Here is an 18,546-nt window from a genome sequence, read left to right as displayed (position 1 = left end):
CTCACGTCAGTGGTGCTACTATACACACGTTTAATTTGTTTGCACAAGTGGAGTTTACTTTTGTTTTCACATTTGACGTAATAAAGTTCCATGACCTTTCACCTGGTAACTATTGTCTAGGTAAGGGTCTGTCATTAAATTGAAGTCCCCACAGATCAACAGTTGTCCATGTTTAACAGGAACAATGCGTTTAAACAGTGCTTGTAGAAACCAAAGTTGGTGTGAGTTCAGTGCATATTGCCACCAGCGTATATGGTTGTGTGTTAATTTCACAGATGATAATAATGTACCTGCCTTCCAGGTCCAAGATGGATTCTTTCAGATGGACAGCAAGAGAGTTGCAGATAGCCAGAAGAACCAATTTTTTTTCTTGAACACATGCTAGATATATGTAGTCTTTGTGTGAGCATTTGGGTATGTTGGAAGCTTGGAAATTTGTTTCCTGGATTCTGAGTATGTCAGCTTTGTGATTGCATGCTTCCTTTCACATAGAAAAGCATTTAGCGGGGTGATTTAGACCCCTGGCATTAAGCAAAAGGCAAGTGAAGGTTACCCCATTTATATCTGCCTTTTTCTACTTTATTGAAGACGTTTCTAGTTTATTGTTCCATCAGATGTTTTACGTGTTCCTCTTTATTATTCAGTTTGGTGTGTTTCAGCAATCTGGCTTTTTTTATTTAACTGTTCCAGATCATATATTATCAGGTGTTTTCCAACATGGTTTGTACCATATCGGGGGAGAGAAGAACAAAACAGGACAAATAATAATAACTTAAACATAGGCAAACTGTAGAAAGGGGATCTGTGGTCAGATCCAGGTGCAGTAAATGCAACTGATGTGATAGGGGTAAATAGGAAGGTATGTGTAACATTCCTCTAACTGGACTTCTTGGGACCTCTCTTGTTTGATACCACCTGCCATTCTGGTTCTACAGGTAGTGGTGGTTTTGGCAAGGTTGGTGCAGGTGTAGATTCAGAAAGTATGCCAATTGGCTTAGGACGGCTAGACCCTCTTCTAGTGTGGACACCGTGGTTGTTGCTCCATTATGGGTAATGGAAAGTATGGCAGGGTATTTCCGCCTGGTTTCTGTGTGCTTTGTTTATAGTCGCCAGGTTGCGGCGGCATTGAAGGGTATGTCTGGATAGATCAGATAGGAGCTGGATTGTCATATACGGCTCGGGTAGCTGCTCAGCTCTCCTTAATGATGTTCTCAGTTATTTTTTCACTTGGTAGAAATTCACCCTTAATAGGACATCTCTTGGCACTTCTAAAGCTAGAAAGGGTGGTTTTGGTAATCTATGGATCTGATCGATCTTTAGATCGTGTGCCGAAAGCGATGGTGTCCAGGAAGAGAATAGGCTCTGTACAAATTACTGTAGTTGTTGGGGGGCACAGATTCAGAGATACCCCTGATTTTGATGTTGTTTCTCCTGGATCTGTCTTCTATGTCAGCAATTTTGTTCTTTAGCCAAGTCATTTCCTCATTATGTGCATTGTGAGATTTTACCAAAGTGTTGAAGGATGCAGAGTAATCCCCGATGGTGCATTCTACATGGCCTACTCTGTCTCCCAAAACTTACACCTCCACCTGTTTAACACTTGACACTAGGTCAGCCTGCAGGGCTGCCGTGAGTGACAGCATCATTTCTTTTAGCATTGTGTCTGACACAGGTAGCACTGTAGTAGGGAAAGCAGCTATTGGATCTGTCACTTCTCTTCTGAGGTTTTTCTTTTAGATGTCGGGGGTCCACTTACCTCCATGTCTTGGACCATGTCTGGGTAGAGAGTGCTTGCGGGCTTTGGATTTCACTGGGCTCCAAATGGTTGGGCTGGAGCTACCAGAAGAAGTGCTGCTGTGCTCCCTGTGTGTTTGTTGCTGTCTTTATGCCAGCCATGGCATATTCGGCCCGCTCGTGGTACTGTGAGTAACGGGCACCTCCGCCATTTTGTTGTGACCTGGAAAGAATCTGGGAATCTTGTGCATCTGTGGTGGTTGCTTTCCTGTAAGTTCTCCTGAGGCTAATGGAGGTGTTAGGTGGCTGTTAGTGCAGTGGTGGGCTTGGATGGATGCGGATCCCCCCCCCCCCATTGGCAGAGCAGAGCTCATGGATCAGGAATCCATCTTGCAGCTTGGTTGTCACGCCCCCATTATTCTTTTTTTCATTCCAAACAATATTTTAAAATCATCAAGCTGAGTCTAAGATTGCTTGAGCAAAAATCCTGTCCAAACGTGGCAGCAAATTATGTGGACATTATCTTTTAAACGTCAGAGATGCAACAGCAGATGCTGTGAATGGTTTACGTTTCTGTTAAAACACATGGTGAGGCTCAGAACACAATCATTGCATACTGGTGTTAGTAGTGATATCTGACAGTGTAACATAAAAAGGGTTACATTTTTATTTAAAAAATACTAGGCTCCTGATATAGAGTTGGACTGCTGTCATACGTACTGTCTTCCATGGAACAGACACTCTGCATATGTAATCTGTAGGGCTAAGAAAGGAGAGGCCCTAGTTGTACTCTATTATCACCACAATATTGCCCACAGCAGGGGCTTCTATTGCCTTTACTAGACATGTGCGGTTTGTTTCGTTACAAATTAATATTTGGACAAATTTTTCATTATCCAGAGATTCAGATATATTCGAATACCCAAATTACAATATAAACTAATTTTATCAAATACTCCAAATAACAAAATGAAATTTGGACTGAAATTCAAATCAAATTTTAAATCAAACTCCAGTCAAATTCTAACTGTACACATATTGCTGAAATCAAAGACTGTGTGTTTTATTAGAGTACCATTTCAAAATAATGCTGTTTTAGTTAAGCCAATGGTGATTTAACCACTTAAGGACCAGAAGGATTTGCCCACTTAATGACCAGGTCATTTTTTGCGATGCGATGTGTCACTTTAAATGACAATTGTGCAGTCGTGCGACGTTGTATTCAAACAATCCCCCCCCCCCCCCCCCACAAAATAGAGCTTTCTTTTGGTGGTATTAGATCACCTCTGCACTTTTTAGTATTTTTTAAATAAATAAATAAATAAAGCGACAATTTTGAAAAAATATATATATTTAATATATTTTTGCTATAATGAATATCCCCAAAAAAAGTTAAAAAGCGAATTTCTTCATCAGTTTAGGCCGATATGTATTCTTCTACATAGTTTTGGTTAAAAAAAAATCCCAATAAGCGTATCTTGATTGATTTGCGCAAAAGTTATAGCATCTACAAAATAGGGAATAGATTTATGGAATACTAGTAATGGTGGCAATCTCAGATTTTTATTGGGCCTGCGACATTGTGGCGGACAGATCGAACACTTTTGACACTTTTTTGGGACCATTGACATTTATACAGTAATTAGTACTAAAAAAATACACAGATTACTGGGTAAATGTCACTGGCAGGGAAGGGGTTAACACTAGGGGGCGATCAAGCAGTTACATGTGTTCCCTCATATATGTTTCTAACTGTATGGGGATAGGACTGACTGGAGAAGGAGACAGGTTGCTGTTCCTAATTACTAGTGGTTCAAGAGTCATTGTAATCATTTGATGAAGATTTTTCTTTTGCTTGTTCACTTTGCCACGTTTGAATAGAAAAATCACTTAATTCGAAGAAAATTAGAAAAATTATGAATACGAATCCCCAATATGAATCTAACAAATCAACTGAATTTTACAAAACAAAATAACTAGATTAACTAATCTAAACAAAACTAAACAAATTTTATCATCATGCACATGTCTAGCCTTTACATCTGCTCAGCCTTAAACGTGGACTACATCGATCCAAAACGAAAATACAGAGATGCCTCCCCTGCTTTCAGAGAGATGGTCCTAGAACAGGGGTTGGACCTGGATTCTGAGTGGCAGGCAGCTCATGTGAGGACCCCTGACCAATTATTTTTCATTATTGACATGGGGCAGACCTCCCATATCAGCTGCGGTCACATGCTGCCAGGGAGGAGTTTGGAGTGAAGAAAAGACGGCATGGAGTAGTGAGGTGCTATTCCGGGTGTGCCCATGCGGGGGTGCGCCGAGCGCGGATGAGGGATGGAGGAACCGCAGAGAGAGAGTTTCAGATAAAGATCTTCGGCTTTAAAAAGGTATCAAGCTGCTGTGACCGAGGACTTGAATGTGGACAAGATCAGAACAGAAGAAGTAGCAGTAAAGCTAAAGAGAGTAGAGCAGCATTCTGTGACCGGGACACAGAACGGTCAAGTAACCAAAGATCAGTGTAACAGAGCAAGAGAAGTTATCAAGAACAGTGTAGAATGCTGTGGCCAAGGAACACAGCATTGACAGCAAAGTACTGGCTGGTAGCAGTAATCCGCCCATTACCATGTGCTATCTCTGGTCTGGATAGCTCATGGGTAATATCTTCCAAAGACTGTGTGGCTGTCTAACTCATTGATCCATCAGGGAGAGGTTGTGTTGGGCCTCTGGATCTTTGATGCTCAGAACCCGTCATAGTCTGCAAGGTGGAATTATTCAGAGTGATTCTTCTTTGTCAAAATTGGAAGTGAAGAAATTGTGTTTCAGGAATTTGTTGAGAATACTAGATGTACTACAACTTTTAAGCTACGACTATTCAGTATTGTCAAACAATACACTAACTGCAACGGCATCTCATATCACCCCTTTGTTCCACCCAAGTTGAATCCTGCAATAAATGCAACAAAGCCGACCGTGCAAATGATTGTTTCTTGTCTTGTCTGGATGTGGGAAGCCTGGTAGCAGGGTGATTGGCGGATTGCCTTACGGCCTTACGGGGGTACCGCAACATATACATATACATATACATATACATATACATACACACACATATCACTTGTTTTATTTATAAATGAAATAAAATAAAACCCAAAATAATTGGAATTTGTGATTTCCTATTACATTTTTATTGGGGTAGAGGATACAAAATAAGCAAACTGATGAATACATACTAAATATTAATATTTGGGATGGGAAAAAAAGAGATATGGAAAAACAAAAACAACAAAAAAAAAAACAACACTAATATTCAAGGTACTTTAAAAAAAAAGTTTTATTGGCAGTATAAAGAGCAATGATAAATTCTAACTTCACATCGTAAAGTTTATAACTTAAGAATGCCACGATAAACTTGCTAATGAGGTATAGAGGCATCAATACCGATTTACAGCTCCACTCAAGTATTCCAAATCCTACAGCAGCAGGAGTTGAAAAAAGAAATAAAATCAAAACAGTTCGCAAAGTTCTGGCAAGTTGCAAAGATGATAAGGGTTAGCTTCAATAATGTATGCTACATTTCCACTGCAGTGTCAAAACATCTTACATTTCCATAAACTAATTGAGGGCAATGATGACATCACGGGATGAGAAATTAGAGAAGTTAGGCTGGCAGGTGACAGACACAGAATTAAGTGAATATAACATTTGAATAAAGCAGCAGGGGTCAATTATAAACCAGAATAATGAAGGCCAGATATTTGACTTTGTGTATGCCAGTGGGAAACTTACCCTGCTTATTCCAAAAAAACAAAGATATTATTCTGGCTACTTCTAGGAAAACGAAATACTGTAGGGCTTGTAAAACCGTCTACTATTGGCCTGTGGGCATGGATAGATTAAGGCAGAAGGGGCCCCAGGCAAAGTAATAGATTTGATACCCCAACCTCTTCAATTGACATTGATAAAAATTGCAGTAGGCACAGTGAGGCTGTCCTTTCTGAATTGCATGTACTCACATAAACCCAACTGACCAACTGGACCCCCTGGATATCTACAATACCCTATCTTCCTACTGGCTGATCTAGCTCTGCCTGCGGGGGATAAAATTGTGTATCCCTTGGTACAACAACCAACAGTTCCACATTTGCAAGAACAGGGAATTGTGAGAAAAAAGGCAATAGGTACGAGGGATGGATGAAGTGACTTTGGGAAAGGTGATAATTTACTTGAAAAATTACATCTTATTAATTTATTATTTAAACCTTTTTTTTTATTATTTAGGGGAGGAAGGTTTTTTTTAGGGTAGTTTGGTCCATTTGGATTTTTTTCTGTATGTATTTTATTTTTTGTTGCATTAGTTTTTTATTTTACTTATTGTCTGTGCTTTCCTCCTGTAGATATAAAAATAAAAATAATAAGGCTAATGAAGGGCTGTTTTTTTTATAGGAATGAGGTCAGGATAGTTGAAAGGAGTTCCTGCTCCTTCCCCATTATTTTAATGCATTTTGCTGAGAATTTTAAGAAAATTTCCTGTGTTGCGCATGGCACAGGCAATATTTAAGAGAATATCACCTTGGAAGTCCTTCCCATCAGCTTGCAGCCTAATTCTTTAAATTGGTTCTCAAGGAGCCTCCACCTACCATATATACTGTCATTGGTTCCAACGTGGACCAAGACAGCTGGGACATGCCCAGCCCCTCCCAGTAATTTATCAACCCAGTCCACCACATGCCAAACCCTGGCACCAGAGAGTCAGCAAGCCATTCGGTTGAGGCAATCCTGGCAACAAATTATTCTATCAGTCTTTCTGATTATAGAATTCCCTATTACCCCCAACTGTTTAGGCCTACCTGCACTGCCCTGCCAACCCTTACTAGATGGGCTGCTCTCCTGGCTGTTAGGGGTAGCAGTGACATCTGGTGGTGCAACCTCTGAGCTTGCCACCCCCACATCTTCACCCAACTTGGCAAATCTGTTAGCTCTTGTACACACGGTCGGAGATTCAGACGGAATGTGTCCGATCGGACCGTTTTGTCGGATATTCCGACTGTGTGTGGTCTACATCGGACTGTTTACGTCGGAGTATCTGACGGACCAAGTTTTCCAACTTGTTGGTAAAATTTTCCAACAAAATGCTCCGATCGAACATACTCTGATCATGTGTAGAGAATTCCGATCGGACAAAGTGCCACGCATGCTCAGATCAAATTCCTACACCAAAGCTATTGGCTACTAGTGTGAACTTAGTCCAGTCGTAACGAAATAACGTAATCTCGTTGGATTTTCCGACAACTTTGTCCGACCGTGTGTATGCAACAGTTTCGGACAAAATCCGACGGATTTGGTTGTCGGAATCCCCGACCGTGTGTACAAGGGCTTAGGGTGCTCAAACCCAGGGCTGGCCTTCCTTTTCTGTGAGCCCCTACCACTCCCTCTAACTACAGTAACCCATCTTCCTACCTGATAATCCTGACTTATCCCTCCACCCTCCCCATTAACCCTACTAGCCTCCTGCTCAGTGAGCAGAGGACCCCTATCAAAGTTGTCAGTTCTGCCCAGTGTTGCAATTTTCTCCTCCAGATCTCTAATGCAAGCTTCCAGAAGGGCAACCCATCTAATGTAAGCTTCCAAAAGGGCAACCAACTCACATCTGTCGTAGCGGTATCCATTCTGGAGCTGTTGCTCCATTGTTGTATACATGTGGCACATTGTGCACAGCACAAAACCTTCTTGCTCGCACACATTTTCCCAATTACATTAATGATATTACTAACAGGAAATTTAAGATTTTACATAGGTTTGTAGACTCCTGTTTTTAATCGCCACTTAGTCAAGTTTCACTTTGTCAGAGTTCCAGCAAGCAAAACATGCATGCTCAAGGATAAGCAAGCTCAGTAATTATGAGTTCTATGAGAAGTTATATAGGACCCTAAGCCCCTGTGATGAACTGACCACTTCCCTTAACTAGTAGTAGTAGTGGTAATTAGTAGTAGGTGCATTTAAACATCATCATTCTCGGGAGCCACAACAACAATCCTTGTTTACATTGTATGGCCGTATGCCTAATAAATGGCCATTTGTAAGAGCTCTAAGAAGGACAAGTCCACTTTAAGAGACAAAAACAGACTCTGCTATTTCAATATACACTGAATTTTGTGGGGTCATTAGTTATTATGTCTTCCAGCAAGACAGTATACAAGTCCCCACCTGCACTGTGTGAAGATCTGTATAAACCTTTCCCGGGTTTCATAGAAGCAGAGTTGTTCAGCCATCCGTCTGGTGTGAAATCACTGCTCGGTGAAATAGTATCAGGAGCAACAAATAAAACTCTTTTTACTGAACCATCTTTTCATTCTGTAACTCAAAACTTCACGTTTGGGAAGGTGCAAGATTTAGCTCTGCTCTAGCACTTTCACATGCGTAGTATGTCTGGATTCCATAAAACACATCATATATTTTAGGACAGGTCCAACTTTTGAAACTGATAAAAGGTCTGCTGATTTGGCAATTTCTCCAGCCGAGTGATGGAAAATATACAGCATTTGGTTTAAACCTTTAAAGGAAATGTACAGTGATATATATTTAATACTTTGTACTGTATTATGTATTGGATGTTTATTTGTAAAATAACTATATAAATAATGGTGAATTGATATGAAGCTTCAGTTTATAAACTTTTAACTTTCAAAAAAAAAAATCAAAACGTTTGGCAAAAACCATGACTGATGGATTTGTTCCGTTCCCTTGTTGAAGTTCCCAATAAACACACAGAGTGCACAACATGGATTTTAATGGCCACAGCTGCCTTTTAATTTAAGCGTTTTTAACCGCTTTAGCCCCGGAAGATTCTACCCTCTTCCTGACCAGAGCACTTTTTGCAATTCGGCACTGCATCTACAAAATAGGGGATAGATTTATAGCATTTTTATTATTATTATTTTTTTTTACTAGTAAGGGCGGTGATCTACAATTTTTATCATGATTGCGACGTTATGATGGACAAATCGGACAATTTTGACACATTTTTGGGACCACTGGCATTAATACAGCGACCGGTGCTATAAAAATGCATTGATTACTGTAAAAATGTCACTGGCAGTGAAGGGGTTAACACAAGGGGGCGATCAAGAGGTTAATTGTGTTCCCTGGGAGGTGTTCTAACTGAAGGGAGAAGTGGACTGACTAGGGGAGATGACAGATCGCTGTTCATACTTTGTATGAACAGACCATCTGTCACTTCCCTCAGAACCGGGATCTCAGTGTTTACACACAGAGATCCCGGTTCTCAACACGTTACGAGAGATCACAGTAGCCTGGTGGTCATCAAGACCGCTGGAAACTTGCATCGGCCCCCGGGGGCGAGCTGCGGGCGTGCGCTTGCTCCTAGTGGCCACCAGAAGGAGCGACGTAACAGGACAATGATTCACCTGCCCGTGCCATTCTGCCGCAGTACAACTGCGGCGGCTGGTCGGCAAGCGGTTAAACTAAAAAGCAAACATTTATTATATTGCAGCTTATCATGTCTTAGCTGTGATGGCTCTCCAGCAGGATGTAACAATTTACACGGATAAGGCAAACCATTTACCACAGGCAGAAGTGAATAAAATTATCAGCTTATATTTATTCATGTAACACCTTTATCTCAAAGGGAAAAAAATCTGTCGCTGTAAATAATAATAAAGTGTGAGTTGGAGTTTTGCTTTAATGTGTTAGTGTATTTAAATTTGCTAATACCTTTAACACTGGAGCTTAAAGTAGGAGCATTACCCTCATGTCCATTGCATATAGCACTCAAAAACAAATGTATTTGGCAACTCCAGAGTCCATTAGAGGATCTTTATTGCTACATAATAGTCAGTTTAATGTGTTGGATTCTTGGTCCCCTGCTGGCATCTTTGGCACTACATGACACATTATGTTAGGATCAGAGCAAGAAACCACAGCTCCAGGTGGGAGGATACAATCATCTGACACTGTCATAAGTGTTGAATGTGGAGATTGTTTGGTGGCCATAGCTCTTGAACAGAAGAAAAATGGGAGGATTGGGTGATGGGATAGGTAGACATTCTTCTTTTACTGGCCTTGCATTTTGAGACTTTTTTATTTACAAAAGGCTTTCTTGTCTTTAAAAAAAAAACATACACAACAGAGCCAACGGGATGCCAATTGCATAATATACAGTATGGTGATTGCTATGCAAGTTCACCTTACAGATCTTTCTGTAAAGGTGAACTTACACTTTAAACTTCTTCATAATCCGTGCACATTTCTCTTGTCAATGTGTCATCTCCCTAACATTCTGTAGCTCTCTGTAAATGTCAGATAGCCTGCCCCTCTACTTCACCAAGAGCTCAATGATGGTACATGGCATCTGGTTGGAATCCATTGTTTACATACAATGAAAAAGAAGAAGTAGAAGAGTTATGCCGTGTACACATGAGCAGAATGTCCGATAGAAAAAGTCAGACGGGAGCTTTTCATCGTATATATCTATTGTCTGTATGCCCCATCGGACTTTTTACGCCGAAAATTCTGACGGATCTAGAAAGAGAACTGTTCCAAATTTTTCTGATGGAACCAATTCCTGTCGGGAAAATCGATCGCCTGTATGCTGTTTCGATGTACCAAAAACAACACATGCTCTGAAGCAAGTACGAGACGGAAGCTATTGGCTGCTGGTTAGGGATGGCCTTTATGTTTGGGTCGAACATGAACAGCGAACAATTTTGGGTGTTCGTGGCAAATTCGAAAGCTGCGTAACACCCTTAAAAAGTCTATGGCAGAAATCAAAAGTGCTAATGTTAAAGGCTTATTTGCATGGTATTGTCATAAAAAGTGTTTAGGGACTTGGGTCCTTCCCCAGGTGACATGTATCAATGCAAAAAAGTTTTAAAAACGTTTTTCTGAGAGCAGTGATTTTAATAATGCTTAAAGCGAAACAATAAAAGTGTAATATTTCTTTCAATTTCATACCTGGGGGGGGTCTATAGTATGCCTGTAAAGGGGCGAATGTTTCCCATGTTTTGAATAGTCTGACAGCAAAATGAAATTTTTAAAGGAAAAAAAGTCATTTAAAACTACTCGCGGCTATAATGAATTGTCGGTCCGACAATACAGATAAAAGTTCATTGATAAAAATGACATGGAATTTCCCCACAGGGGAACCCTGAACCAAAATTGGAGTATTACACTTTTATTGTTTCACTTTGAGCATTATTAAAATCACTGCTCCTGAAAAAACTGCCGTTTTTAAAACAGTTTTTTTGCATTGATACATGTCCCCTGGGGCAGGACCCGGGTCCCCAAACACTTTCTATGACAATAACTTGCATATAAGCCTTTAAAATTAGCACTTTTGATTATTCATGTTCGTGTCCCATAGACTTTAACGGTGTTCACGTGTTCAAATTAATTTTTTGCCTGTTCGCATGTTCTGGATGCGAACCGAACAGGGAGGTGTTCGGCTCATCCCTACTACTGGCTATTGAACTTCCTTTTTTCTAGTCCCGCTGTACGTGTTGTAAGTCACTGCATTCTTGACGGTCAGAATTTAGTGTGATCGTGTGTGTACGCAAGACAGTTTTAGCGGAAATCTGTTGGAATTCCGTCTGAAAAACCTTCATGCCCTGTACACATGAGCGGTTTTCCCTTCAGAATAAACTCTGAAGGTTTTTCCGATGGAGTTCCGATGGAATCCTGCTGAAACTGTCTTGCATACACACGATTACATCAAAGTCTGATCGTCAAGAACGCGGTGACATACTGCACGTACGACGGGACTAGAAAAAGGAAGTTCAATAGCCAGTAGCCAATATCTTCTGTATCTTTTGCTCAGCTTGAACTGTTTGCCCAACTCTATTTATAGGCTAGAGTCAGCTTTAGGATTTGGGTCAGACTTAGCCCTTGTACACACGGTCAGACATTCCGATGGACAATGTCCGATAGGACCGTGTTGTCGGATAATCCGACAGTGTGTGGGCTCCATCGAACTGTTTCCGTCTGAGTATCCGACGGACCAAGTTTTCCAGCTGGGCTATAAACTTTTCTGACAATATGATCCGATCGGACTTTGTCTGATCATGTGTAGAGAATTCCCATCAGACAAAGTGCCACGCATGCTCAGATTCCTAGACCAAAGCTATTGGCTACTAGCCTGAACGTAGTCCCATCATAACGAAATAACATCATCACGTTAAGTACGATCGGATTTTCTGACAACTTTGTCCGCCTGTGTGTATGCAACAGTTTCGGACAAAATCCGTTGGACAAAATCCGACGGATTTGGTTGTCGGAATGTCCGACCGTGTGTAAAAGGGCTTAGAAAAGACCAGGAGTGCACAGGATTATTGGTTAGGCTAAGGAAAATATATACGTTTTCTACCGTCCTTTTGCATAGAGTCAACCTAGAGTTTTCATTTCTCTCAGCAAAACTAGAGTTTTCTTTTAAAAGCGATTTTCTGTACATACGCTTCTAGCTTTGATGCTTTTTTTTTTTTTGTTAACACTGTGAATAATTACTGCGTCCCTCGGACATTTAATCCTAACAAGAACAAGTGAATGACTTTCTCTTTGTGCTCTGTTTCTTTTTCTTTCTTTCAATAAGTACATTGGATGGATCCCGCAGGTCGAAAATGGCAGCTCCGTCCTTATTAAAGCACGCTATTATTTTTATTTACGAAATTAGCATTTAAAAATAAAATCCTTCTAAAGGACAATGTAAAGTGCTCCTTTTGATATGATATTGTTATAAGTCCAATGCCAGCACAAAGAAATCACTTAGAAAAAAAGAGAGACTAGTCTACTGTGAAAATGTCATTATATAAGCTGTCTTTTTCAGTTTTGCAAACTATATAAACTGTACTTATCCTTAAGTGTACCTGTCATAGATACGTATTAAAGATAACGATACTGTACTCTGAACAAATGTTCAGCTTAAGTAATGAATATATCTGTGGCATCAAGTATTCTGATGTATTTATTGTTTTACTGCCAGCTCCAGTGCTTGTGCACAAAGATATTGGGTGCTATTGCCAAAGTAGGGGTGACCCAAGAAGAAGACGTGGACAATCACTTTTATGGAAATACTTTTTTTCCAATAAATAAAGATACCTTCACCAGTACAAGTTCAGCGTGTTCACTACACAGATCTCCAATAGTTTGAGTAATTGTAAAAGTCAGAGGTTGTCATCCCTTTCCAATTTTCAAAGTCATTTTTGAGAAACCCCAAATAAACATTTGTTATTTGTCCCCAATTCACACAACATGCCTAATTAAATAAAAAATAAAAATGCTATATTTCTTATCTTTTAGGTATTTCTTAAGCCCCATACACACTATCAGATTATCTGCTGAGTTTTCCCTTCAGATTTACCAAAAAACATGTAGTAGAAGGGCCTGCCTGATTGCATACACATTGAAACTCCTAAGGTTTGTCCTCATATTATATGGTTTTGGTAAATCTGAAGGAAAATCTGATAGTGTGTATGGGGCTTTAGGTGGAGATGTTATGGCTGACGCTAAAGCCTCGTACTCACTATCGGACTTTCCCACAGGAAATGTTGGATGTCAGGCTGTTGGCGGACAATCCGACTGTGTGTACGCTCCATCGGACAACTGTTATCGCCAACAAATGTGTGTTGTTGGACTTTCTGATCAAGTGTACACAAGTCTGTCGGATAAAAGTCAGAATAGATTATTCCTGCATTAAAGTAAATTTTTTTTAGGTAGCAGTATGCCCCCTCGCCACCTTTATACTTACCTGAGCCCTCACTCAATCCAGCACTGTGCCCATCTGTAGCGACTGTCTCTCTTCTCACTGCTATCAGTCAAATCCTGTGACAAGAAAGCCGGAGGCAGGACCAAGCCGCACTGCCTGTGTCTATAGATGTCAGCAAACCCGCAGGTGTGCCACTATAGAAAAGAGCATCTTATTGGTGGCACACCAAGAAAAGGAGGAGCCAGGAGCGCCAGTGGGGGACAAAGGAGTATCGGAGCTGCTCTGTGCAATTCAATTGCTCAGAGCATTTAAGTATAAGCCTGTTCTGGAAGATTTACCCCCCTTCATGACCAGGCCACTCTTTGCTAAACGGCACTGTGCTTACTTTAACTGACAATTGCGCGTCATGCAACACTGTATCCAAATAACATTTATGTCTTTTTTTTCCCACAAATAAAGCTTTCTTTTGGTGCTATTTGATAGCCTCCGCAGTCTTTATTTTTTTGCTATAAAGACAGACAAAAAAACTATATATTTTTTTACCTTCTGCTATAAAATATATTCAATACGTTTTTTAAAAACAATCACATTTCTGTATAAATTTACGCCAATATGTGTTCTGTTACATGTTTTTGGTAAAAAAATCCCAATCAGCGTATATTGATTGGTTACGCAACCGCTATAGCGTCAACAAAATATGGTGATATATACTGGAATTTTTATTGATTTTTTTTTTTCATACTAGCAAGCAACGGCAAGCAGTGACTTATAGAGGGACTGCGATATTACAGCAGACAATTCGGAAACTAACTGACACTTTGTAGGAGCCATTGACACTAATACAGTGATTAGTGCTAAAAATATGCACTGTCACTGTACTAATGACACTGGCTGGGAAGGGGATAAACATCTAGGGCGATCAAAGCGTTAACTGTGTGCTTAGCCAGTGTTTGTGTTTACTATGTGTGCTTCTTTTACTAGGGGAAGAGATGGCTTTTAGTCCCTCCTTCCCTCTTCCTTGTTTACATTGTTTGAGTCCCTGCATGACAATCAGTGGGTTCATGCGGGCATCAAGTGCAAATTGGCTTCTGCTGTGAATAATCACAGCAGAAGGGGTAGGCATGCCCCCTGAAGGCGGGAGTGCAGGATCACTTATATACATGTGGTCTGGCACACAGCCGCCGCCTTGTAGTAGTTTGACTCCTTTCACAGAGGCAGTTTTCAGGCATTTTAGCACTAGAAATAGCACCTGTAAAGCGCCTGAAAACTGCCTCCCATTCATTGCAATTGGTGCTTTCACACCCGGGTGGTGCGCTTGCGGGACGTTAGAAAAAGTCCTTCAAGCAGCAACTTTGGGGAGGTTTGAGAGCGCTCCCAACCTGCCCTACCCATTGCAATGAATGGGCAGTGCTTCCAAAGGGCCTGAAAAGTGCTTAGGCAGCACAGCAACACAGGAGTTATTAACACCTCTTTATTGGGGTTAAAAGTGCCCCGCTAGCGGCCAAAAAGCTGCACAAAAGAGCCGCTTAAACACCGGTAAATCGCAGCTAAAACGAACGACACTTTACCGCAAAAGGCACGGCGCCCCCAGTGTGATAGGGCTATAAAACAGTTATAAGGCGGTCAGCAAGTGGTTAAAATTTGTAAAAAGTGTTGTTTAATAGGGATGGGCCGAACATCCCCCCCCCCCCCCCCCCCCCAGAACTTGCAAACAGGCAAAAAATTTGTACGAGCATGTGAACACCGTTAAAGTCTATGGGACACAAACATTAAAAATCAAAAGTGCTAATTTTAAAGGCTTATATGCAAGTTATTGTTATAAAAACTGTTTGGAGACCTGGGTCCTGCCTCAGGGGACATGTCTCAATGCATAAAAATGAAATATTCCTTTAAATATCATGCCTGGGGGTTGTCCTTGTTATGCCTGTAAAATAGCGCATTTTTCCCATGTTTATAACAATACTACAACAAAATGACATTTCTAAAGGAATGCTGTAATATATCGTTGGGTCCTGGCAATATATATGAAAATCATTGAAAAAAACGCACCCAAATAAAAAAAAATTGCATGAGCCCCCCCCCCCACCCCCAAAATCCATACCAGGCCCTTCAGGTCTGGTATGGATATTAAGGCGAATTCTGCACAAAAAAAATACATACCAGACCCTTATCCGAGCACAGAACCTAAAGGGCCGCAGGAAAAGAGGGGGGGACGAAAGACCGCCCCCACCTGAACCCTACCAGACCACATGCCCTTAACATGGGGAGGATGCTTTGGGTCCCCCCCAAAGTACTTTATCCCCATGTTGATGGGGACAAGGGCCTCATACCCACAACCCTTTCCTGGTGGTTGTGGGAGTCTGCGGGCGGGGGGGCTTATCGGAATCTGGAAGCCCCCTTTAACAAGGGGACCCCCAGATCCAGGCCCCAACCTATGTGAATGGGTATGGGGTACATTGCACCCCTACACATTCAACAAAAAAAGTGTTAAAATGTTAAAAATGACAAGAGACAATTTGGGACAAGTTCTTTATTTAAAAAAAAAAAAACTGTCCCACGATGTGCATTCATCTACAATTACAGCATCAGACGACCTGAAGGGCCTAGTATGGATTTTGTGTGGATTCCCACACAATTTCCTTTTTTCATTGGAGTGTGGGGTTCCCCTTAATATCCATACCAGACCCAAAGGGCCTCATCTACATTGCCAGGATCCGACAGCACCTTACAGCCGCGAGTAGTTTTGAATGACATTTTTTTCCTTTACAAATGTCATTTTGCTGCTCTCATTCATAAAACTATGTACGGCTGTCGTGTAAGCAGCCTTACATAGTGTGGGGCACGGACTCAGCCACCTGAGCCATGATTGACCAAAGGCTGTTGGCCAATCAGGGCTCTCACAGCAGAGTGCACTGTGATTGGCCAAAGCATGCAGGTAAGGTGCATGCTTTGGCCAATCAGCAGCTGTCAATGCACTGCAGTGCATTCATGGTCTCGCCGTTCATTATGATGTGTTCCGTGGGTGCTCGAATTTCCCGCAAAGGCACCATAATGTTTGGTATTTCTATTTATATATTTATATATATATATATGCAGATTCACAAATTGGAGGACAGTCTATATCTGCACACTTGTTCCAAGTTTTGCCGCGTATACACACAAGCTGACTTTTCCACAGCAAAGGTCCGACGGAACTAATCCGTTGGACAATTCGATCGTGTGTGGGCTCCATCGGACCTTTGCTGTCCAAAAATCTGACGGACTTTAGAAATAGAACAAATTTTTCTGACGGACTCGAGTGCGGTCGAAAAATCCATTTGTCTGTATGCTAGTCCGACAGACGAAAACCGATGCTAGGGCAGCTTTTGACTACTGGCTATAACCTTCCTTATTCTAGTCCGGTTGTGCGTCATCACGTTCGAATCCGTCGGACTGGTGTGATTGTGTGTGGCCAAGTCCGTTCATTTGGAAAGTCCATCGGGAAGACCGCCAGACCTAGTCCGTCGAAAAGTCCGGTCGTGTGTATTAGAGTCTCACAGTATTAAGGAAAGAAGGTCAGCTTGACAGCCAAGCAACAAGCATTTTCAGAAGAAGGAGGTGAGCAGTGGCATACTCAATTTTGTGTTTCTCTAATGCCAGGTTTATTTAATGGCAGCAATGATCTTTCAAGCCGTAGTCAGTAGTTTCCAATATCTACTATAAACATGCTGAAAAAAAAGCTCAACCAGCTCAATAGATGAGAATGTCGCTGTCTAGAATATTAGCAAGCAATTTAATGTAATATTTTGCATCATATTCTATAGCTACATAAAAGCCACAAGCAGGCTTGTTATATCACTACACATTTTTCTTAAGATACTCCGACAACAAGAAAGTTCATATCTGTAAAGCAGCTGTAGGGAAAAAAGAGATCTTTCTACATCTTCCTTTAATTAACGTTGAGCTCTAATTTATCATGGCTTCACGAGAGTCAACAATACATAGAGCAAGTGAATAAGGAAAAACAATTCAAAGTGAGAAGGAGCAGTTACCTAGGAAACCGCTTTTAAAGAGCTAAGTAATCGAAACAATCTCTTTCACAAGTTAGAAGTATGTTATTTTATTTTATTTTTCTTGTTGGAAAAGGGTTGGAAAAAAAATGCCCAAAAAAAAAAAAAAGGATTGGATTTATTATTTTACGGATTTGCTGTGTAGCGCTGCCCTCTTGAGGGTCGCAAGATAAATCAATACCCCTCTGGTTGCCCTGACCCTGTGAGTCTTCTGCCACCTCTGACCACCACCTGGGTTCAAATATTTTTCCTTTAAACAGCAGCAATAAGGAAATACATCAGAATTAGTTAAATCAGGAATAGTTTACTCAATGAGATGAATGTGGAATGAAAAAAACTGAATTTAACCCCAAAAAGGTTGTCTTACAAAGGATATTATAGGTAGCAAAATAACGAGCACCTTTATGATTTAAACATTCATGCCCCTGATGTTGATGCCCCTGATTGGTTTTTCTTCCTCTTTCTTCCTTACAAAGTAAAAGCATAATGGGCTAGTATGCATCGCATTCTAGTCCATTATGTGTCACTTACCTGTAAACGAAGCCTGCGATTTCCCTGAAGTCCCCGCTGGTGCCCGCGTCCATCTTCACCCCTCTTCCTTCTGGGGCCGCGGACTCCGGCTCCGATACTGGATGGAGTCGCATGACATCACTCCCACGCATGCACACGGGAGCTGACGTTCACAGCACAGGCACTAAAGAAACGGCACGATCGCGCCCTTTCTTTAGTGCGCATGCGCTGATGACATTGGCACAAGTGTATATGGTTAATATCTTCTAAACCATACAGGTTTCAGAGATATTTCCAGCAGGGGCGGACTGACAACTCATGGGGTCCCCAGCAATAGGAGATTATGGAGCCCCCGGGCAATAGGAGAAGATTATGGGACCCCTGGGTAATAAGAGATTATGGGGGGGCCCTGGCAATAGGAGATTATGGGGCCCCCGGGTAATAGGAGAAGATTAACGAGGTCCCTGGGTAATAGGAGATTATGGGGGGCCCCAAGGCAATAGGAGATTTTGGGGCCCCCAGGCAATAGATTATGGGGCC

This window comes from Lithobates pipiens, unplaced genomic scaffold, assembly GCF_037356315.1.
Source record: "Lithobates pipiens isolate NorthernLeopardFrog02 unplaced genomic scaffold, aLitPip1_a1.2 Scaffold_23, whole genome shotgun sequence".
Taxonomy (NCBI): domain Eukaryota; kingdom Metazoa; phylum Chordata; class Amphibia; order Anura; family Ranidae; genus Lithobates; species Lithobates pipiens.
This window is presented reverse-complemented; position numbering follows the sequence as displayed.